This window comes from Lepidochelys kempii, chromosome 3 (assembly GCF_965140285.1).
Source record: "Lepidochelys kempii isolate rLepKem1 chromosome 3, rLepKem1.hap1, whole genome shotgun sequence".
In the NCBI taxonomy this organism is placed as follows: domain Eukaryota; kingdom Metazoa; phylum Chordata; order Testudines; family Cheloniidae; genus Lepidochelys; species Lepidochelys kempii.
This window is the reverse complement of record NC_136382.1, coordinates 142703088-142725518: the sequence shown is the minus strand read 5'-3', so window position 1 is coordinate 142725518 and position 22431 is coordinate 142703088. Positions and strand designations below refer to the sequence as shown.

At 42.2% G+C, this 22431-nt stretch overlaps 1 protein-coding gene across 8 annotated transcripts in view; it reads left to right on the top strand.

The window, feature by feature from the left end:
- The window catches only part of SMYD3 (SET and MYND domain containing 3), a 658827-nt gene that overhangs the window by 423470 nt on the left and 212926 nt on the right, over positions 1-22431 (top strand). The window contains exon 1 of one of the 8 annotated variants that reach the window (XM_073338299.2): positions 12183-12224. The exons of 6 other annotated variants lie outside the window; for them this stretch is intronic. The gene's annotated coding sequence lies outside the window, so the exon portion shown is untranslated. Of the gene's footprint in view, positions 1-12182; positions 12225-13993; positions 14104-22431 lie in introns of those variants that run through there. One more of the 8 variants, XM_073338300.2, reaches the window with a different exon arrangement.

Genomic DNA, 22431 nt, shown 5'->3' with positions numbered 1-22431 from the left:
GGTTGGTACTTATCTTAGCCACACCCTCAGATAGTCCAGTACTATGCTTGGCTCTAAATGGCTGCCACTGGTCTCTGGAGCCCTGGCCTCTCACTGATCAGTTCTCATCACTGCTGCTTTGACAGACTGCTAGATTTGGATTTATGCTTGGAAAACATTTCCAGGCTAAATGGCAGAGGTGTGGATCAAACATTGCTTATTTGAACGAAAGATACAATATTGCCAACCTCAAGAGATCAAAAATCATGAGTCAGACCCCCTGAAGAGAGAAGAAATCATGAGATTGGCTCCCCCAAAATCACCATTAAAAAAAGAGTATGTTGTGTTTCGTGGTCTTTTGATTTTTGAGCTCCCCATGCCCATCCCCAGTGTGTAAGTTACAATAAGTGTCGCCCACTCTCCCAAATTTATTGGGTAATGTGATTTTGGCCCCTGCTGCAGGAGCTCTCACCCCCACATATGCACATTCCCTGCCCAGTGATGTATTCTGCCCCCAACTTCCAAATCAGTCCTGTCCCCCCAAATCTGTCCTGCACAGTCCCTGCATTAGGACTGCCTCCCAGCTCATCTCAGTTCTAACCAGCCCCCCATAGCTATCCCACCCCCACTCCCACCATCATATCAGCCCCCCCACCAGAATAGCTCCCACCAATTTTGACGCCCTAAGCAGCCGCTGCCGAATTGCCGCCGCCCCCAGAACAGCGGTGGAACTGCTGCCGAATTGCCGCCGCAGAACACGTACTGCTGCCCCATTCTGAATGCCGCCCCAAGCACCTGCTTGGAAAGCTGGTGCCTGGAGCCGGCCCTGGCTCCCACCCAGCCTCACCCCGCTCCCCATGGAGCTTCTCCCCTCCCTCCCCAGGCCTCCAAGGGGGCGGGGGCAGCAGCATGGTCATCTCCTGTATCTTCCCAAGCCTGGTGTTGCGAAGAAAGAGAGAGGGAAGTGGTGGTAGGGAGCAGAGGCGCTGTCCCTGTTGCTCACAGTAGAGGAGGGGGGAAGAGGAAGAGCCACTCTGAGTTGCTGGACTCTTTCTCTTCCCCCTCACCAATACTCTGAGAATGGCTTTGCACTGTTGAGGGGAGAAGGAGGAAGAAAGAGACATTTTTTCTAGGGACCTGTGACACACAAGGCTGGGAGTCATGCAGTGTTGCTGCTGTTCGGTCAACTCATACAAAGATTTTCCTTAAACCGTGTCTGGTAACTTAGTTTTACGGACTGCTGAGCTTTTTATAGTATTTGATTAAGCCAGTGTGTGTTGCAGCTGTCCTTTTTGCTTTCTCTAGTTCTGCAATTTGGCAATGAAATCTGTCTTTAATGAAGGTAACTGGCATTGGATGATAGATACTGTTAGGGAGGTTTCCTCAGAGAGAAAATGAATTCTGACCTCAAAGAAATTAGAATAAGAAGTGGGTAAGTGCAAGGGGTCACAGGTTGCAAGTATGTGTGTGGAGATCCTCCTTCCTAAACATCGCCAAAGGATACTGGAAAGAAGTAGGAGAGGCATGTGAAGAACCCCTGACATGAAGGGTATTAGGTCTGGTTACATTTTCTCAACTACTTCTCCCCTGCTGCCTTCTGGAAGAATCTTTATAGTATGGACCTTTGTTGACGTCTCCTCCTTGACATTCCATTGCTATGTTTCACAGTTTTCTGTTACAATACAGTGGCTATCACTGTTCTGGAATAGTAGCTTGATCAACTGTCTTAGAGAAAAGAATACAAAGAACATTTATACTCGACATTTCCCTGTAAATGAGCTGGGTTTCTCTTCCTCAGTCTGAGCATTTCTAGCTGCATGCTAGAGCTAAACTCCTGGATTGTTTTTAAAACAAATTTTTCACCCACAAGTATAGTATTAGTTGCCTGCTTCCTCAGAAATCATAGATAAAGGCTGGTCAATGAAAGGCAGTTTGAAACAAATACGTCTTCTCTAGAGCAAGCAGATTAGTGACAAGATACTGCAGAACTTAGCTGCATTCAAACAACCAAAGAGGATTTCAAGTCAGTTTTTTCAAAAGCACAGTTCCTGGGTAGATCTTTTCCTACTGGTAACAAGGCTTTGAAATCTAAGAATTTAAATAATAAAATAGACCTTTCGGTTATTGCATGACTTTGTACAGCATTTGCCAAAAGGTGAGAGTAAAATATATAATACCTATAGAGTACCTTATGTGTGTGATATTTCATCAGACTCTAAAACATACACTGAAGGTTCCTATTTACAATATGTCCTTTACAGGGCCTCATGTAAGGTCCTAATGACATGTGCTGTACATCATGCAGTTACACCGGTTAAGTGGATCAGACTCGGTTATGCACATGACTGAAAGAGGACTGGCATGGTACTCGAGGGGTTAATTGGAATAGGAAAGAGCAATTAAAGGGACTTGAGCGGGTCTTCCTAAAACTGTAATTGATGGTTCTTCATTCTGAAGATCTCATTAAGCTTATGCAGAGAATTTTTGTTGTTGAAATGTTGACCTCCCATTAAGATTTTCTAATCAGCTTTCTGAAAGAAGAAATTATTATAATGCCATAATTCTCTGAATAATTTTAAATCCTTGTGGTTGTATTCAAGATACTGCTATGCATGTTCTATGTGGATGTGGTTTTCTTGCTCTCAAGATGTGGAAATGGGACTCAGAATATTACTTAGGTATGAGTGACACGATTATACTATTTTGATTTACCCAGCCTACAGGACAAATGAAGATTTAGCTTAGTCTCAGTAATTGCATCCTTGTATTATGTATATTGTGTGATAATTGCTATTTCCATTTTTAAACAGGATGCTTTGCTCTTTACAAGTGCAGAATATAAATCACTAGATCAACAGTAAGAAGCGGATGGATGCTGTGAAGGAATTTTGTTGTCCATTTATTGATTGTGTATAGTAGTTTATTTCAGCTGAGGCCTACCATAACCGTTAGTGCCAAAATAAATATCAAACTGAATACTAGCCAGGTGAAAACAAATTCCTATTGATTTACAGTATACTAATGTTGAATGCTAGAATAATTATTTGGTTTCACCTTAAACTCTAATGCTGGGATTCAGAGAAAAATATTACTCACAGTTCATGTGCAAAATGATAATTATTTATGGAATAATATGAAAACGATTATCACAAAGAAGTGAGTAGGCATAAATATTTTATATCCCAAAATGCAATACATGTGAAGGAAGAGGACTGTTAAAGGGACACCACCAACACACCATGGTGTCAATTTAAAAATAGAAGAGAATTAAAAGTAGTTTGAAGTATTAAAGATGCCCCTGCCAGTTGTGGGTCCCCCTCCTCCACACTTCCTTTCCAATAGTTTTTCTCTCTCCTGTTGCTGGGTGAAAGATTCACAGAAATATAAGAGCAGTTATGCAGGGAGAACAGTGAAACTGACTATGCAAGAAGTGCTGTTAAATGCAGAAATTAAACAAATTAAATATAAATTGAGGAAAACACTTGTTACTTCTTTCATCTCTATCCCTTACAGTAATCCTAGGGTATGGCTACACTAGAGAGCTTACGGCAGCACACAGCTGTATTGCTGTAAACTCTGTAGTCTAGCCACTCTAAGATGAAGGGAGAGAGCTCTCCCATCAATTTAATTAATCCAGCCCCAACGAGCAGTGGCAGCTATGCTGGCAGAAGAAGCTCTCCTGCTAACATAGCACGGCCCACATTTAGGTTGTTGTACCTTATGTTGCTCAGGGGAGTGGCTTATTCACACCCCTGAGCGACATAAGTTATATCGGCATAAGTGGTAGTGTAGACATAACCTTATATGTTATGTGTAGTAATGGTATGTATAAAATTTTCAGACAGAAGGGTGATTTTTAAGTTGTCGATGTCCCTCTAAAATCTTTTAGAGCTACGCAGAGACACAAGTGCATAGTGTCTTACCCATAGTGTACATTATAGCTATTAAGCATTGCTCCAACAATTGGTAAACATTTGATAAATATTCTAAGTTTTCTAAATACCCCTTCAGAGAAGTAAAAGATTGATTTCAAAGAGATTTCTGAGCACCTTGGCACATTCTGTGTAACTCATGTTGCTTTCCATTTCCAACAAAAGCAACAGAACTGTATAATTTTTTAAAAGGAATAACTGAACAGCTTGCGTCACTCTTAGTCCTGAACAAATCTCTAAGCACAAAAAGAAAGGAGAAAGCACAAAATGTTTCTTTGCTTCCTGTGCCACCTGGGAATTTTATTCCCTTGGGGTATTTAGCCATTTGTTTTGGTTCTGAAGCCCAGAAGATAGCACTGCTCCCTCTGTCTCTTAGTAGTGTTGGCTGCAGTGGTATCCTGAGAGAGACTGATTGATTTTAGGGATGTGGGAAATTTTTGGAAGACAAGAGGCCAGGAAACCCATCTAGCACTATCTCCTCTTCCCACTTAGCAACTGCACCCCATTGCCGAATTCTTTCAAATAAACCCTTTAGAAAGCTAGCTGTAGATAGACACATCCGGACCAGATACTTTTTAATGGGGGAATGACTGACAAATTCAAAGAAAAGCACTTTCTGTTATTGGCTTCAGACTTTTCCCGTTGACCCAGCTACTCCTTTAAGGCCAATTCATATGGCCAATTCAGGGAAGTGCACTTGGAACCAGTGCAGTGATTCTGCTGGACTGTGATCGAAGAGCAGGATGTGGATAGCCCAGCTAATGGGTCTGCACTCTTTGTGTGCTGCAAAGAGCAGCAATGTAAGGAATCTTTGCACCCAAGCAAGCGGGAATCTTGAGGAGTGGAAATGGGGGAAGCCAAATCTTGTGTGGAAAAACAGTTGCCACAAAGCTCTGCAGCCTGCAGGAAGGTTGCCCTTTCCCTGCCCTTCCCCAGGCCCCTTTAGATCTCCCCATTGCATATATACTTATTGTGTAGTACAGTAGCACCATTCCCAGCAGCCTGAATTATTTTACGTTATACTTCTTTAGAAACATTGTTGGAAAGCTCAAGAAAAATGCAGGTGTTGTAGACAGTGTGATTTAGGGAGCAAAAATAAAGGTAGCCTGATATAGAGTGGTGATCACCCTAATGTGCTGATAAAGGCTGGTGGGGAAAATGTAGTTGTTATGATGTGCACCATCACTGCATTGAAATGAGAATTATGCTGCTTACATTAGGCTTGAATTTAGTTCACAAATTTGTTTAGTTACAAGTATATTCCTAAAAAGAACAGGAGGACTTGTGGCACCTTAGAGACTAACAAATTTATTTGAGCAAAAGCTTTCGTGAGCTACAGCTCACTTCATATATTCCTAGTTCTCTCTCTCTCTCTCATTAAGAGCTAATCCACTCTAGACATCTTCAGTAGAAAGGCCAGAGGACACAACAAATAAAAACTGGATGACAATGGTAAATAAAACCTTGTACTTGGAGTCTATAATCTTTTTTTGTGCCCTTGCCAGATGCTTAGCCAGCTAAATACCATCTTTTGATAATGACTTGGTTCTCAATGTGATAACAAAACTTAATTTATACTGTTAATTACTTTGTATGAGTTTATTCCACGTCTTCAGGACTTGTATATATGTACAGTTCTATACAACTTTCATTATCATAGATAAGATGATGACAGAGGCAGCCTGTCCTTCCTTAGAAGCCTCAGATTAAAAAAAAATAGATTTTTGTGGCTTCCAAAGGACTGAGGCTGTATTGTGCTATTTGTTTCATCTTAAGCAGAAATGCTAATTGAAATAGTTGATGGAATCTGCTTAAAAGTTGATGGCAGGATATGACTCGTAATTTGTGAGTATTGCATGCATTGTTTTCTTTGGGGTGTTTAAAAACAAGAAATTCTGGACTGAACGGTGAAGCCATTGTGAAGTCCTAATGCAGTCAAAAGATCCTATTTAAGCAAACTCAAACTGCAGGATATGTCTCGTTAATGCTTTATTTTGGAAATAATTGCAGCTAGCACTATATCAAATCCATAAATTTAACAATCTGAACGAGGAGTCCTTGTGGCACCTTAGAGACTAACAAATTTATTTGAGCATAAGATTTCGTGGGCTAAAACCCACTTCATCGGATACATGCAGTGGAAAATACAGTAGGAAGATAGATATATACACAGAGAACATGAAAAAATGGGTGTTGTCATACACACTATAACAAGAGTGATCAGTTAAGATGAGCTATTATCAGCAGGAGAAAAAAAACTTTTGTAGTGATAATCAGGATGGCCCATTTCCAACAGCTGACAAGAAGGCGTGAGGAACAGTAGGGAGAAAAATAAGCATGGGGAAATGGTTTTACTTTGTGTAATGACCCATCCACTCCCAGTCTTTACTCAAGCCTAATTTAATTGTGTCCAGTTTTCAAATTAATTCCAATTCAGCAGTTTCTCATTGGAGTCTATTTTTGAAGTTTTTTTGTTGTAGTATTGCAACTTTTAGGTCTGTAATCGAGTGACCAAAGAGATTGAAGTGTTCTCCAAATGGTTTTTGAATGTTATAATTCTTGACGTCTGATTTGTGTCCATTTATTCTTTTACATAGAGACTGTCCAGTTTGGCCAATGTACATGGCAGAAGGGCATTGCTGGCACATGATGGCATATATCACATTGGTAGATGTACAGGTGAACGAGCCTCTGATAGTGTGGCTGATGTGATTAGGCCCTACGATGGTGTCCCCTGAATAGATATGTGGACAGAGTTGGCAACGGGATTTGTTGCATGAATAGGTTCCTAGGTTAGTGTTTTTGTTGCTTGGTGTGTGGTTGCTGGTGAGTATTTGCTTCAGGTTGGGGGGCTGTCTGTAAGCAAGGACTGGCCTGTCTCCCAAGATCTGTGAGAGTGAGGGATCATCCTTCAGGATAGGTTGTAGATCCCTGATAATGTGCTGGAGAGGTTTTAGTTGGGGGCTGAAGGTGACGGCTAGTGGTGTTCTGTCACTTTCTTTGTTGAGCCTGTCCTGTAGTTGGTGACTTCTGGGTACTCTTCTGGCTCTGTCAATCTGTTTCTTCACTTCAGCAGGTGGGTATTGTAGTTGTAAAAACGCTTGATAGAGATCTTGTTGGTGTTTGTCTCTGTCTGAGGGGTTGGAGCAACTGTGGTTGTATCGCAGAGCTTGGCTGTAGACAATGGATTGTGTGGTGTGGTCTGGATTAAAGCTGATAGCTGACAGTCTCAAAGGTGACAAAATCACACAGTTAGCTTAAGGTACTGTATAAGTGTACTATGGCTAAATCGGGCAGACATCTCAGTGCAGTTTCTTTTATTACAGTGTTTGATTTGTCTGGGGTCACACATTGTTTATGCCTTTGATAGGACGGTTGTGTAACATGGCAGCCTTTATGTACATCCCTGTTCGTAGGGGTCCATCTTGTCTGTTTTCCTTGGGCCCTGGAGAGTAGGGAGACTCAGCTGGTGCTTTTGTTAGGGGGCTGCATTAATGTTTTTGTTTACCTATGATGCTTCCAGGTTGCTGTTATGAATGGAGTCTGTTTATTTTATATGTCATTTAAAATGTTTGTCAATGGCACCCAGAGTTTGGGAGGCAGCTCTTCTGTTATTGCAATATAAATTGGAATAAATAAAATTAGGCAATACAGCTCTAAGCCTGAGGCAGTGTTAACTTTTGAGAGGATTCACCACTGGTTGGCATGGAGGGTGATGAGTATGATGGTTCAGATTGCTCAGATCCTCAGCAAGTTTCCTCCCCAGCTATGGAACCTCACCCCAATTTAAAGCCCTGTGCAGGGTCTGATGACAGTGGGGCAGTGAGATGAAGATGGCAGTCCTGCATTCTGCAAAGGAAGGGGGTGAACCACACAGGAAGGAGTCTCCTCTGTACATTGAACCAGGTGGAATGATCAGATCCTTAATTCTAGCTCTGAGGACCTGATCTATTAACTGTTGAAGTCAGTGGGAGTTCCCACATGGACTTCAGTGGGCTTTGGATCAGATCCTTAGTGCAGTGGGCTCATACTTTTGACAAATATGTTTAGCATGACTAGCATCTTCATGTAGTTTTCTCTAACCCACTAAAGCATATGTGTAGCCAAGGGGGTCTATCAGTGCAAGATGCAAATGCCAATGCTAAATCAATAACATATTTTCTTTGACCAACATAGAAAACAAACTCAGCAAGATTCAAAGCAGATTCTTCCTGTGGGAGCAGGTTTCAGTTTCTTGACTGAAATGAGAATGGGCCCCTTTTCTACATATACACCTGTAGATATGCCTGTTGCCGCTAGAGCCAGGTGCAGTATTGATAATAATTAATTTACTTCATGATTTTGGCCACTTTTTCCACTTCACTTCATGAGTTGTTTGCTCAGAAACTGTGATTACAACAGGCAGTGTCTTCTGGTAACCCAGTGTGTTAGCAGGTGCTCGAGCCCTGCATGAAGTGGCTGGCTGAGTCCTGCTGGCCGACGGTGGCAAGTGCAGCCCATTAATGCTTCCCTGCGTATAGGGCGGTTGAAGTGGCTCTCTGGGCAGAGGGAACCAGAATGGGGGGCTAAGTTAGTGTGCACTAACACTTCGTACTAACTCCCTGTGCGGGCGTTTGTACTGTGCACAGCTTACTGCTCTTTGAAAATTCATTGAGTTAAACTGCATGCGGGCACAGTAAGAGTGTCCACCTGGGGAGTTAATATGGAATAGCTATTGTGCTTTAAATTGACACCCTAGCTTACTGTTCACTGACTTCCCCATGCAGATAAGGCCTAAGATGTCCTGCAGGAAGACCCTTAGGAACAGCCAGTCTTGGAGAGAATTGTTGAGCTGGAATTTACGTTTTTTTATTATTTACCTGGTTAATGAAGCCAAATCCAGAGAGAGAGGGAGTTTGGACTTTATTGTGTGTACTCTTTTCAGAGTATTATAAGTTTTTTCACCATTTGAAACTATACAACGTATATATGATGCAAATAACATCTCCCCAGCTGGACTTTTACAAGCTGTTTGCTATACTAGTTATTTGCTAATGGTGCTGTGTGACTGGTCAGCTTAGTACATGATGTTGTTTCCAGGCCCTCACTGCCTGGCTGAAATTACAAACGCCTTCCACAAATCACTTTTAGCAGAACTTTTGCACAAACACAGGAGATTTGGGAGACTTGCTATCCACAAACTTTCTTAAAAGAAATATTAATTCAAGAGAACAGGAACAGCAGTTGTTCCTGGCTCCTGCATAAAGGAGCAAGGCTTGGGGGAGGCTGATGGCTCCTGTCATTCCCCCCTCCCTACTTGTACGCTCATACAGGGGTCAGCCACAATCTAGCTCTAAAAATAAAAGCTATCAAAGGGGGGAAGTTAGATACGATTTGCAAGTCACCTATGCAAATGAAAATTGAACTAATTTTTGAAAAAATATTTTGGAATCTTCTTGTAATTTTAAAAAAAAAGCTACATTTTCAAACTCTGAGCGGTCTTTTTCCATAGAATGGGCATCGGTGCCATCAATGAGCCACATCTATGAAGAAAACAACTGCAAAGTAAGAAACATTATAGTATGTGGCCAGCTGACCATTAATTTCAGTCCCCAAACCTTTCTGGGATGTTCATCATCACAACAACGTGCCTAATTTAGTAAACCATTTAAATCAGTTCTAGTTATATGCCTTTGTTCATATCGGGAAGGTTATTGGAAGAACATTGTCATCTCTGCATATTTATTTATTATAAAGTATTTCTAACCTGGATATGACATTGCCTCAACTCCAAGAAGCTTGAATCATTCTGAAAGATTGCAGCTATCCAGTTGTCATCTTGAACAATCTTCTAACCTTTTGGTGTTTTTCAATAGGCAGGATTTTTCCTGAAGTATGGTGTATGTGTACACGCCCACCCACACCACACTAGCCACTTTACTGTTGAAAGCATTTGATTACAAATAGATGTGTCAATTATTTAGAGTCACTCTCATCAAAAAAACAAAAACCCCCTCCAAAAAAGAAAACCAAACCACCCACCCTGCCCCTCCCCCCAAAGAAAGCCCACATCATGCATATAGCAATGATGCTAGAAAACCCTGGAACCAATCTGTTAAAGTGAAGAGAGTTTGAGATCTTTCTTCAGTTCAGTTTATATGTTTAAGATGGCGATTACAAGTTAACGGTACTGTTTTAATTATTTCAGTACAGATGCTGACACATTCACACTGAGGAGCACTTTAAATTAATCTATTTTTAAGGTTGGAAGAGACCATTATCATCATCTAATATTCTAATCTGATCTTCTGCATAACACAGGCAAAGAAACTCACCCCATAATATCTGAGTCAAGCCCTTAACTTCTGTTTGAGTTGTAGCACATGTTTAAAAAAGTTATCCAGTCTTGATTTAAAACCAGTGATGGAGAAAAAAAATTTGCATCTTGTTTTTAGTCTGAATTTGTATAGCTTCAGCTTCCAACCATTGAATCGTGTTATGCCTTTCTTCTGCTAGATTAAAGAGCCATCTGCTATCAGAAATCTCTTCCCCATGTAGGTACTTGTAGACCATGATTGAGTCACCTCTTAATCTTCTTTTGGGTAAACTAAACAGCTTGCATAAACTGAATAGATTGAGCAAAGTAGATACTTACTTTGTGAGAAGTCCTGTTTAAATTAATGAGATTGCTTGTGGAGTAGGTGGTATGTGCATCAGTGTTTGGCTGATGGTAACTCGTCTGTGTGTGCTTTGCGACATTTTTAAGGTACATATTCCGTTCTGCTAGGCCATGTAGAAAGCCTTCAAATCTGCAGAAGTTAAGGAGCTAGTCCAGCTTCTACCTCCAGACTCTGCAGAAGCCCCTTTACATCTGGGGTATGATCCAGGGACAGGGTGAGAAGGAACCAGGGAGGAGATGGAACTTCAGGGAGTGGCCATAGCATTCTTTCCTCTGCAGAGGATGGATTTCCCAGTGGAAATCTGCACCGTAGTTACTGCTATTGAGGCCATCGGTAATTTCCCTTTGTGTCGGTAACCTCTCTTGGAGAATCAGGGTAGAGCACAGGTGTGGGTGCTGGAGTTGTGCTACTATGAATGGATGGACCAAAAGACTCACAAGAAAAGTATTTCTCTCCATGGGGTTAGGGCTATGTCCACATGATACTCTATAAACTTCCCAGCAGATTCTTGGGGATCTGCTCATTTTACCAGTCATGCAAAATAGAAATGCCTGGGTTCAGAAGAGGCTGTTGAGATGGAAGAAGCAGCACAGAGGGGAGACTTTAAGCAGCTTTACAGAATAGTGAAAGACCTCTCAGGAAGAACCAAACTGTCACATGTCATGGCCATCGGGGACTCTCATGGACAGATGTTGAAAACGTGTGAAGGACAAGCCATTCCGTATTAAACTGTCCAGAGCTGATGGTCATGCACAGGTTTGAGAGAAATGGCAATGCTAAGTTAGAAACAGAAGAGGGGCCAGTAACACCCAATGAAATTAAAATAGCCATCAAAGGCCTCAAACAGGGGAAAGCTCCTAGGGTTGACAGAATTTAAGCAGAGGTCCTAAAGGTGAGAAGTGAAATTCTGATTGAACAGCTAACAAAACTCTAACAAAATATGGGTGAAGGAACAAGTGCCACGAGACTTGAAAGATGGTATCTCAGAGACATTAGAGAGTTAGTTTATTACTTTAAAATAGGAGAGTTTCAAAAAAAAAGAGTTTTATATTTGCTTTTGTTATTGGGTAAACAATGTTTATCCTGCTGTAATTAGCACTGTGTGTATTGCAAGTGCAAAAATGGTTAGAGTTTTGCATTTGAGAAAGGTTACTCTGCAGTTGCATTTTTGGGGTAATAGTCCCTGGGTGTAATTCTCCTCTCACTTATATCTGTGAAACAACGTGAGGGTGCATCTATATTGCGTGCCTCATTGGGTGGCATTTAATGTACATACCCATGTAGCTCCTCTAGCACTGGAATAAATAGCAGTGTAGACTGTGATGAGACATATTTTAGGAGAGCAAAGACATGCCTGTATGGTGTGGGTGTGTTACTTGAGTACACACCTGTCATAAATATAAAGGGAAGGGTAACCACCTTTTTGTATACAGAACTATAAAATCCCTCCTGGCCAAAGGCAAAACCCTTTCACCTGTAAAGGGTTAAGAAGCTAGGATAACCTCACTGACACCTGACCAAAATGACCAATGAGGAGATAAGATACTTTCAAAGCTGGAGGGGGGAGGAAAACAAAGGGTCTGTCTGTGGGATGCTTTTCCCAGGAACAGATCAGGAATGCTCTTCATAACTCCTCAGAACTTCTTTTAAGTTAGTAAGTAATCTAGCTAGAAATGCGTTAGATTTCCTTTTGTTAAATGGCTGGTAAAATAGTTTGTGCTGAATGGAATGTATATTCCTGTTTTTGTGTCTTTTTGTAACTTAAGGTTTTGCCTAGAGGGATTCTCTGTGTTTTGAATCTGATTATCCTGTAAGGTATTTCCCATCCTGATTTCATAGAGGTGATTCTTTTACCTTTTCTTTAATTAAAATTCTTCTTTTAAGAACCTGATTGCTCTTTCATTGTTCTTAAGATCCAAGGGTTTGGGTCTGTGTTCACCTATGCAAATTGGTGAGGATTTTTATCAAGCCTTCACCAGGAAAGGAGGTGTAGGGTTTGGGGGGAAGATGTCTCCAAGTGGGCTGTTTCCCTGTTCTTTGTTTAACACACTTGGTGGTGACAGCATAGGGTTCAAGGACAAGGCAAAGTTTGTACCTTGAGGAAGTTTTTAACCTAAGCTGTTAAGAATAAGCTTAGGGGGTCCTTCATGCAGGTCCCCACACATGTACCCTAGAGTTCAGAGTGGGGAAGGAACCTTGACATGGTGGCAGAGTGGTGAGATCATTTTGAGATTTTTTTTTTTTAGATCATTTTGAAGCAGAAGCACAGTAGGATTTTAAAAGGACATTTTTTTTCCTTTGGGCTGCTTGGAAGCAGGTTTTAAGCTGAAAGCAATTAGAGTTTTTCTGTCTCTGCCTGGGGGCCAAAGCAGCAGGCATAACAAAAGGGATCGTTCTTTTTGAGCTGGAGTTTTCTCTACCTAAAGGCAGGGTAGTTAACCTCCTGCAGGGAAATTTACCAGTTTTTCACAGACCTGAAGAGTTTTTTTTTTAGCTAAGAGTAGTTAGAGGATTTTTCTGGAGGCTGAGAATAGCTATCACAGAACATAGGTATCAGGTTACAGCACAACTAAATTTTACAAGCCAGTTTTTTTTTTTTTTAACTCTCGGGTGTAAAGTTAGTTAAAAACAGAGAGGCTAAGATGACAGAACCCAAGGCAGAAAAAGCCAAAGAGGCTGCCCACAGGAGAGAAATGGAGGCAAAGGAAAATGAAATGGAAGCTGCCCACAGGAGAGCTATGGAGGTAAAGGAAAAAGAATGGAAGCATGCTGAGGAGGAAAAGGAAATCTAATGCATTTCTAGCTAGATTACTTACTAACTTAACAGAAGTTCTGAGGAGTTATGAAGAGCATTCCTGATCTGTTCTCGGCAAAAGTATCCCACAGACAGACAGACACACTTTGTTCTCCCCACCCCCTCCAGCTTTGAAAGTATCTTGTCTTCTCATTGGTCATTTTGGTCAGGTGCCAGCAAGGTTACCTTAGCTTCTTAACCCTTTACAGGTGAAAGGGTTTTGCCTCTGGCCAGGAGGGATTTTACAGTTCTGTATACAGAAAGGTGGTTACCCTTCCCTTTATATTTATAACAACACCCTACACAGGTCTCTACTTGCCCAAGCTGTGCCTCCCTTTCTACACTGATATTTTTAGCAGTGCAGTGTCCTGCTGCTGGAGGCTTTTCCTGGAAAAGCTTTAACAGCAGAGGGAGGCAGCAGAGAAAGGCTCCAGCAATTTTCATTGCCACAGTGAAAGACTCAAGCAGGGGAAAGGTTCTGCCAGCCCCTGGCTGCTTCCCCACTGCAGGGAAAGAGTCCGGCAGCAGGGAAAGGCTGGCAGAATCTTTCTCCAGTGCTGGAGCATTTCCCTGCCACAGGGAAAAAATCCAGCAGCAGAAAAAGGCTTTGTCAGCGGGCGGCAGTGAGGAAAGCCAGAGCCTTTTCTCGCTTCAGTGAAAGGTTCCAGCAGCAGGGCACATGGAGCTGCACCCCGCATTGCAGTTGCAGTAGGCTTTTCACTGCAGCATATAGCTACAGGTACGCTACATGCCGCCAAAAGTGGTGGGTAGTGTAAAGATAACCTAGGTTACTCCTGATTTATACTGCTGTAAGCAAGAGTAGAATCAGTCTGCTAAAGCTGGCATGATGGGTTCAAATTCTCTGAGTGAGTGAGGCTCCTTCTGTCCTACAGCTATTAAGCTTGGAGGATGGCAGGTGATTATGTTGACTTCTTTTGGGGTTCCCTTTCTCACCACCCCTCCTGACTAGGTAACTTCACCAAGTTCTTGGGCTGTGCCAATCCCCTAGAGCCATTTTGTGGGTTGTGGCCATTTTGTGCTGCTGAAATAGACTTTCTGCCAAGAGGATAGTATATCAGCAGAAACCAGCATATACCCGGTGGAGGTGGAATCTAGCTTTTTTTTTTTTTCCCCACCTGCTTCAGTGCATTAGTGAAAAATCAATCAACAACAGACAAAAATCGGTGGGAGCTGCTTGAAAAAAAGCAATATACACATCCAGTAATGTAGTGTTCCGTTCATGATGCATGTAGAATAATATGTGTGGGTGAGGGCAAAGCAAGCAAAACACATCTATTGAAGTCAGAGAATATACAGATAATGCTGTAGTGTTGATAGCTTATATAACTTAAGGATATTATACTCTGCCCTTATTAAGATGGGCTGTTAGTTTGCAAAACATTTTCTATTTATTATAGTTCCAGAATATGTATTTGATTTGTTTGGATTCCAGTGGACTCTTGATTGTTATGAATGTTTATCCCATAGGCAGTATTAGGTGTCTTGCATATAGATCTATTTGTGCTCTTCATGTTTTTCATTTCTCTTCCTAGCTTACGTAAACATGGGCCCCAGCAAGGGTTATGCTCAAAGCTTACATTGCCTGAACAGTTCATGAACTATAGATGTACTGGAGCTCTCCATTTGTATTTGTTATGCCTAGTGTATATGGCATACTGGCAGGGACAGATCAAAGCTGCTGATTCTGTAGTTTCATTACTTCTGTGCCACACAAATCACATTTGTGCCTGTTCTCAGAAGAAATAACATGCTGACCAAAACATGGGATTCAAAGTGGTGAATGTATAAAAATAGAACAGTCTCATGATTGTAAATAATGTAGAGCAAAATATAGAGTTGGGAAATGAGTGAATAAACAGGGATTTAATACACAGACAAGGTTATGGAAACTACCTATTTTGTGTAGAAAGCATGGACAGAAAAATACACTAGCAAATTACTAAACAAAAAGTCATTTTTTCTTGGGTTTGCACAAAAACTATGTTCTTGTCGTGGCAATGAGCGATCATATCAGCAATATCCTGTTTCTCATGCACATTTCTGAATAATTGCATTTATTTGGAAAAGAGAAAATAAAGCAAGTGAAGGATCTGTACCACATCAGCTTCTGAATAAGAGAACCAACTCTACGATCTAGGTTAATAAAAATGACCAAACATTGTCAGCTGAGATAGGGCTAGATCAGGAGTGGGCAAACTTTTTGGCTTGAGGGCTACATCTGGGTGGGGAAATTGCATGCAGGGCCATGAATGTAGGGCTTGGGCAGGGGGTTGGGGTGAAGGAGGGAGTGTGGGGTATGGGAGAGGGTGCAGGGTGCAGGAGGGGGCTCAGGGCAAGGGGGTGGGGCACAGGATGGGTGGGGGTGCAGGAGGGGTGTGGGCTCAGGGCAGGGGTTTGGGGTGCAGCAGGGGGCTCAGGGCAGGGGCTTGGGGTACAGGAGGTGCGGGGTGCAGCAGGGGCTCAGAGCAGGGGGTTGGGGTGCAGGAGGGGTGCAGGGTGCAGCAAGGGGCTCAGGGCAGGGGGTTGGGGTGCAAAAGGGGTGTGGGCTCAGGGCATGGGGTTGGGGGATCAGAGCAAGCCTTGGGGTGCAGAGGGGTGCGGACTCTGGCCCGGCACCGCTTACCTGGAGCGGCTCTGGGGTGGCAGCAGCGCGCAGCGGGGCTGAGACAGGCTCCCAACGTGCCCTGGCCCCGCGCCACTCCCAGAAGTGGCCGGCACCACATCCCTGTGGCCTCTAAGAGAGGGGGAGGAAGAGGGCTCCATGCGCTGCCCTCGCCTGCGTGTACCTCCCCCGAAGCTCCCATTGGCCGCGGTTCCCTGTTCCCAGCCAATGGGAGCTGCATGGGGCGGTGCCTACAGGCAGTGGTGAATCACACCCATGAATCTACAGCCAGTTTAAATCCTTATCATACCAGGCCCTTTAAAAATGTGTGGCCATGTCTATCCTGTTGTCAAGCATTTTATTGTGAAATCTGGATACGCGGCCGCTCTGTCTAGACCTTTGATCACATTTGAGGAGTTGAACCAGTGGCGGACTAGCACAAAGATGTATACAATTTTGACTGAAGAAGAGTTGATAAGAAAACAACCCGGATGAAAAGATGGGAATGGCCAAAGAAATTAATCTGAAGTGAGTCGGTCTCTGTGTGAGGAAAGGGGGATAGACACCTTCAGTTTGTGTAGCTCAGAAAGAAAAGTTTTATCAATTATTATGTAGATTACATTTGACTCCAGTTAAGAGCCATCATATTTTTGCTAGTAGGGAGATGCTCTGTTAGAGGGGTTGCAGTGAGGGGAGGGGGGAACATACTTGGACATGTTATAGTTGTGTCTAGGATTAGTCAGTTTTGGGAAGAAATTATTCAGGCAAAATGCTGGCTTCCTGGAGATCCTCTGACCTGCTTACTTAACTCTCCAGTCAAGGCTCTGCACTTTAAACAGAATGACAAATTCATTGGTTTTTCATTGTTAACAGCTAGATTTTGTATTGCACATTACTGGAAAAATGTGACTCCTCCTCCTATGGAATTGTGGTATAATAAAATATGGACTGTCCTTATAACAGAAAAGCTTTCACACCAAGTACTTCAGTGAAATTTCTTGGGGGTACCTGAGACTGTGAGTCACCTTGTTACTCCCTGCCTCTAGTGAGAGGAACTCTTTCATGTGGTAGCTGGGTGTCAGCATCCCGACACTGCCAGCCCTTCAGCCACTCAAAATACTCTCCTCTGGGCTATGCCAGCCCTTCTTTCTCCTTGCAGGTTAGCGGTAGGTGCACCCCAATTCCTTTGAATCATTCCCCTGTGATGTCCAGCCCCTAACGCTGGCTACTCACAGAAATTCCAGATTCTCTGCACCTGAAGGTGCAGTGGATCCCAGCTTACCAGTTTTACCTTAAACCACACAGAACTTGTGAGCACTTATGATAGAACAAAACGAGGTTTATGTAAGAAAGGATACGGCTTTAACTAGAAACGAGAGAGAGCATGGTGGAAACAAGTATTTACAGTACAAAACAAACTCATAAAACACCAACCTGGGCGTCCGCTTATCAATAGTTCCCTTTCCTATCTAATAAAGCAGATTTATCACCAAAGTTCCATCCGTTGCAGAGTTGGATGGTTTCACAAGACCCAGGATCCTAATATTCATGAAAGCACACCCTCTTTTCCCCAGTGAATGAATACAGAGTGCCTTTCCTTATACTCTGTTATACTGAAAACAGTTATTTGTTTCTTTGCACAGGCAGGGCAAACCCCAGCCTTATTGTAGAGTTCCTTTTCTACCTGTAATTGATTTCAGTTTTTTGTCATTGTCTCTGATGGCTTTCCACTAACTGTGGCAAGGGTAGACAACAGAACCTTGTATTCGCTTGGTGACTGACATGGGAGTGGTGACAACTCCCTCTAACTTGAATGGGTCATCAACACACCTTATAACGTGGTGACTAACTTCTACTCCAGATCCGTAAAGCATACCTTTAATATAAATACATTATTCCTTAAATATTATCCATCCATACATCTCACAATGGTTATGAGTCTTGACAAGTTGTGAGCTTTCTGTAGATATCATACCTGTTACTCTGTATGGATAAATATCCTGTAATACATGTGTTTGGTGTAGTGAGTTGATCAAGTTTTGGGTAAGAGCTATTTACAAACAACAAGGGGTCCTTTGCCAAGAAGTTTCTGTGTCACAATGTATAGAAGAGAAACGCCTAAAAGAGAATCGGTATTTAGAAATCTGCTCACCCTTTTTAACATACTCAGAGGAGGAGGGATTCCCCTGCCAGCAAGTCAGAATCTTTAGCCAGTCCTTTTAATACAAACCTGATTCTGAATAAGTAATGTGTGATACAGTGTGCTTGTGTTTCATTGTAACTTTGGCATTATAAAAAGTTTTAACAAAAGTATGATCATTTGTTTTATTGAGCTACAACAGAGCATAATGGGATATACAAAATAAGGAATCCTGTTACGTGGTATGTGCCACCCCCATTGAAGTGAGCATTAGGCATGAAGGCCTACATTTTTACCATTGCAACACCTGACTGATTCACGAGTGTAAGGGTTTGTCTACGTGGAGCAGCAGTGTGCTACAGGGGTGTGATTTCTAATGCGCACTAATGTGCTGTATGTTAATTGGTCTGTGTAGACCCGCTGATGCGCACTAATGGTTCCCTAGTGCACTTTAATGTAGAACCAACACTATGTTAAAGCACACCAGCACTGTGTTAAAGCGCGCACTGGCAGGGTCTACAGAGACCAATTAATGCATAACATGTTAGTGTGCTTTAGAAATCACACCCCTGTAGAGTGCATAACCCCATCTTGTAGATAAACTCTAAATCTCGTTTTCAAAAGGAGATTAGGGATTTAGGATTGTCTATGGGATTTGACTGAAAATGGGATTTTGGCTCTTAAATCCTTTTAAAAGTAAGACTTAAAGCACCTAAATCAGTTAGATGTTGCAGCGGTGAGTGGAGCGATGCCTGAATTCTTTTTAAAAGCTTGGCCTAAGAGCCAAATTTTCAAGTTCTCAGCACCCACAGATAGGACTGGATTTTCCAAAGTGCTCAGCTCCCATTTAGGTGCCTAAACAAGGCCATATTTCCACAAATGCTTATCCCTCAGCAGTTTCCATTGTGACACTTATGGACAGATTTTCAAACAGGCTCATCACCCAACATGCTGAGCTCTTTTGAAAATCTGGCCAAGATCATAGGTGTTCAGCTCTGTTGAAAACCAATTAAAATGTAGTTACTGTAAATAGTGTATTCTTTTATCCACAAGAATTGAATGGCATAGATTTGAATTGTAGAATTAGTGAAATGTCTGAGCACTTCTTTACCGCCAATTCCACAGATAAATGTAGTCCACCAAGTTGTTTTTATCTATTTCCTTTCAAATATTTTCCAACCTAAGTGAAGCTCGAGGTTTGAAATCCTAAATGTAACTTCAAATCCCTCAAGGAGTAGATGAACAGGCTACAAAAAATAACTGGAATTAGTGATAGTTTGCCATTTCCAATAAGCTTTTAAATTCAACAATAACTCTACATGGATCAATCATCGGTCTGATGCAAAATTAATAATACAATTGATTTATTTTGTCACCTTTACTGAAACATTAAATAACCTGCATTTTTTATAGAGCCCAAAGAAAGCTGGGTCCTAAGAGAGAGATGAATTAAAAGAAAAACTTGAAACCGATCCTACACTTGTCAATGCTATATCCTCTGACTTGCATTAAAGGCGAAATTCCACCTTCAGAACCAACTGAGCTGTTCCATTGGGAGCCCCACACACATCCAAGAGCAGAATTTGAGATTTGACTGAAAAATTAGACTGTTAGTCAGTCTTGGCTACAATGTAATGATTATAACAAATTGCATCCATTTGCCAGGAGTGGTGCAGGGTTTTTTTTAACTTTCAAGAAAAACAAATGTTTTCATTTGGAACATAATAGAACAGAGGCTGGCTATTGCATTGCAAATCTAGTCCTCATTCTGATCCCACTTAAGACTAAACTTGGACTGACTGTTGACATCAGTGCATGAAGAAACAGGCTGTTTAATGTTGTAAAACAGAAATGCACAGAGACAGGAATGTTGCTGCTTTGGCCTGTCACGGGTTCTGAAAAGAGCTGTTTCTGTGCAGTATATTTTCTTGTCAGCTGTTTCTGTGCATGGTTACAGCCCATGCCATACTGAGCAAACAAAAGATATTAGATTTTGTGTATTTTCTAGGTCACGAAGTTCCTCTCTTCATGTGGCACCTTAGAGAGTAACCAATTTATTTGAGCATAAGCTTTCCTGAGCTACAGCTCACTTCATCGGATGCATTCCACTGAATGCATCCGATGAAGTGAGCTGTAGCTCATGAAAGCTTATGCTCAAATAAATTGGTTACTCTCTAAGGTGCCACAAGTACTCCTTTTCTTTTTTGCGAATACAGACTAACACGGCTGCTACTCTGAAACCTCTCTTCAAGTGACACTCAGAAAGCTGGTTTGTTGATTTATGTTTGTACTGAAGATATTCAACTCCTTAAAAAAAAGCACTCATCCTTTTTACATTCTTTGGTGATGTGCAAAAATGGCCTCTCCTCCCAAGAGACATAGATAGTCCAGATGCCGCCTCCCCATGCCACATGTGGCTGTATACAATGTCAATGGGCATAGAAGTGGTATAGTTATGCACATGGAGTGGCACATCATGGAAGACCTGCAGGGGCTGTGAAAATAGCACAGTCCACCTGTATAGTTAACAGCCATAGAAGGGCTCTGCTAGTGCGATGTGGCCTTTGGAGGATTCTATTCCACTCAGTGGGATTAAAGTGGTGCATAGGCCTTGTGTTAGATCTCCGTGCAAGGATTAATTTAACTCAGTGTGAGGATTTGGGCCTAGTTCCATGTATTTGGTGAGCCTCTGATGTGCTCTTCCAGGAAATAATTAGAGGAGACACTCTGGAGGCTGAGATCTAGACTTGGGTCAGTCAGTTCACTGAGTTTCTTGTTGCATTGTGTTAATCGAAATTGCCTGGAAAATTTCTGCTGTAACCCCCTTCTCATTTCTTCCCCTTTATACTTCAGTTTTCCATCTCTAAAATGGGTAGAGTAAGACTTCCTTGCCCACAGATAAGTTGTGAGGATAAATACATTGAAAAGATTGTGATGTACTCAGATACTACAGTAATGAAATACTGTAGGTTACTAGCAGATGTTATGGTTAAATAAATGGTTAGTTCTTTTGCCCATGCAGAGGGTCTATAATGATCTTATGCTGCCTTGCTAACCTTTAGTTATGTTCATAAAGATACCCTAGCACATTACTTACATGCTTGATTATTTTCCTTAATTCTCATTACAGACTGTTAGGTTTTCCAGTAACAGTGTGAATTAAGTGTGTGTGTGTGTGCGGGGGGGGGGGGGGTAGTAGACAAAGAAGACAAAACCCCTACTATCAGGACATTTGGTCACCCTATTCAGACCATCCCACAGTCTCATGAAGAATCACAACACCATAAACAATTCAAGCTGGTTGTAGCTGCTCATGGAAGATATGCATGGGTCTAGGAGACAACAGAACCATCCCACCCCAGCACAGGGAGCAACCAGAATCCAGACGCTTGTGCTCCCTGTGCACAAGGTGAAGATAGTCATATTGCTAGTGGCAGGGCAGGATGGGAGCATGACAACTGCCCCACTCCTTTCCACACTAGAGGGCCGCCTGGGGTCAGACAGCAGGAGGCATCTCTGTAAAGAGTGTAGTAGTCATTTGCTCCTGCATGTGCTTACTCTGCTGTTGAAGGAACTGCAGCTCCATACCCCACCCCTGTAACTGTCAGCTTAAATGCTACAGTGACAGCGAAGTAGTGGATACGGTTACTAGGAGCCCCCTTTTTAAAATTTCAATCCACAAATTTAAGAGGGTTGGGATGGTTTCCCTGCCTCCAGTAGAGTTGTTTCTCTTCCTCGGGGGACACTGCTAATCTATCCCCACCAGAGATAACTTAGTCCTGGGCTCTTGTGGGTATTTGTGAAGAACCCTATTTTTACCACTGTAACTGACTAGGAAGAGCAGGAAGGTATTTTTTAGAAATGTTCCAAGGGAAGGATGCTGTTCTGCTCTTATACAGGGTCTTCACTCCACTCCACTCCAAATTACACATGTTGAATGCTGTATTGTACTGGCAATATATATTCCATAGATTTTCTGGGGGTTGAGTAGGCACTGTAAGATAGGTGGGCTGAGATTGACTTATATGGCAATGGGGAACCGGATGAATCCCGTCATTGTTCATTGCCAAAGATTTCTGATGTTTATTTTTGTTTTTAGAACATTATAGACTTTGTATAATATTAGTTTCGGGTCTTGCTGGCCTCCACTGAAACAAACTTTCAACCGGAACTCTTTTCTAAAAAAGCATTTTGTCAGCAAATTTCCCAGGTCTTAAAATGAGCCCCAGGATTTTAAGTTGGCTTGCTGTAGATGCGTCAAAGAGGGAAACTCTGCTCTGACATTATATGAGACAGATCAAAGC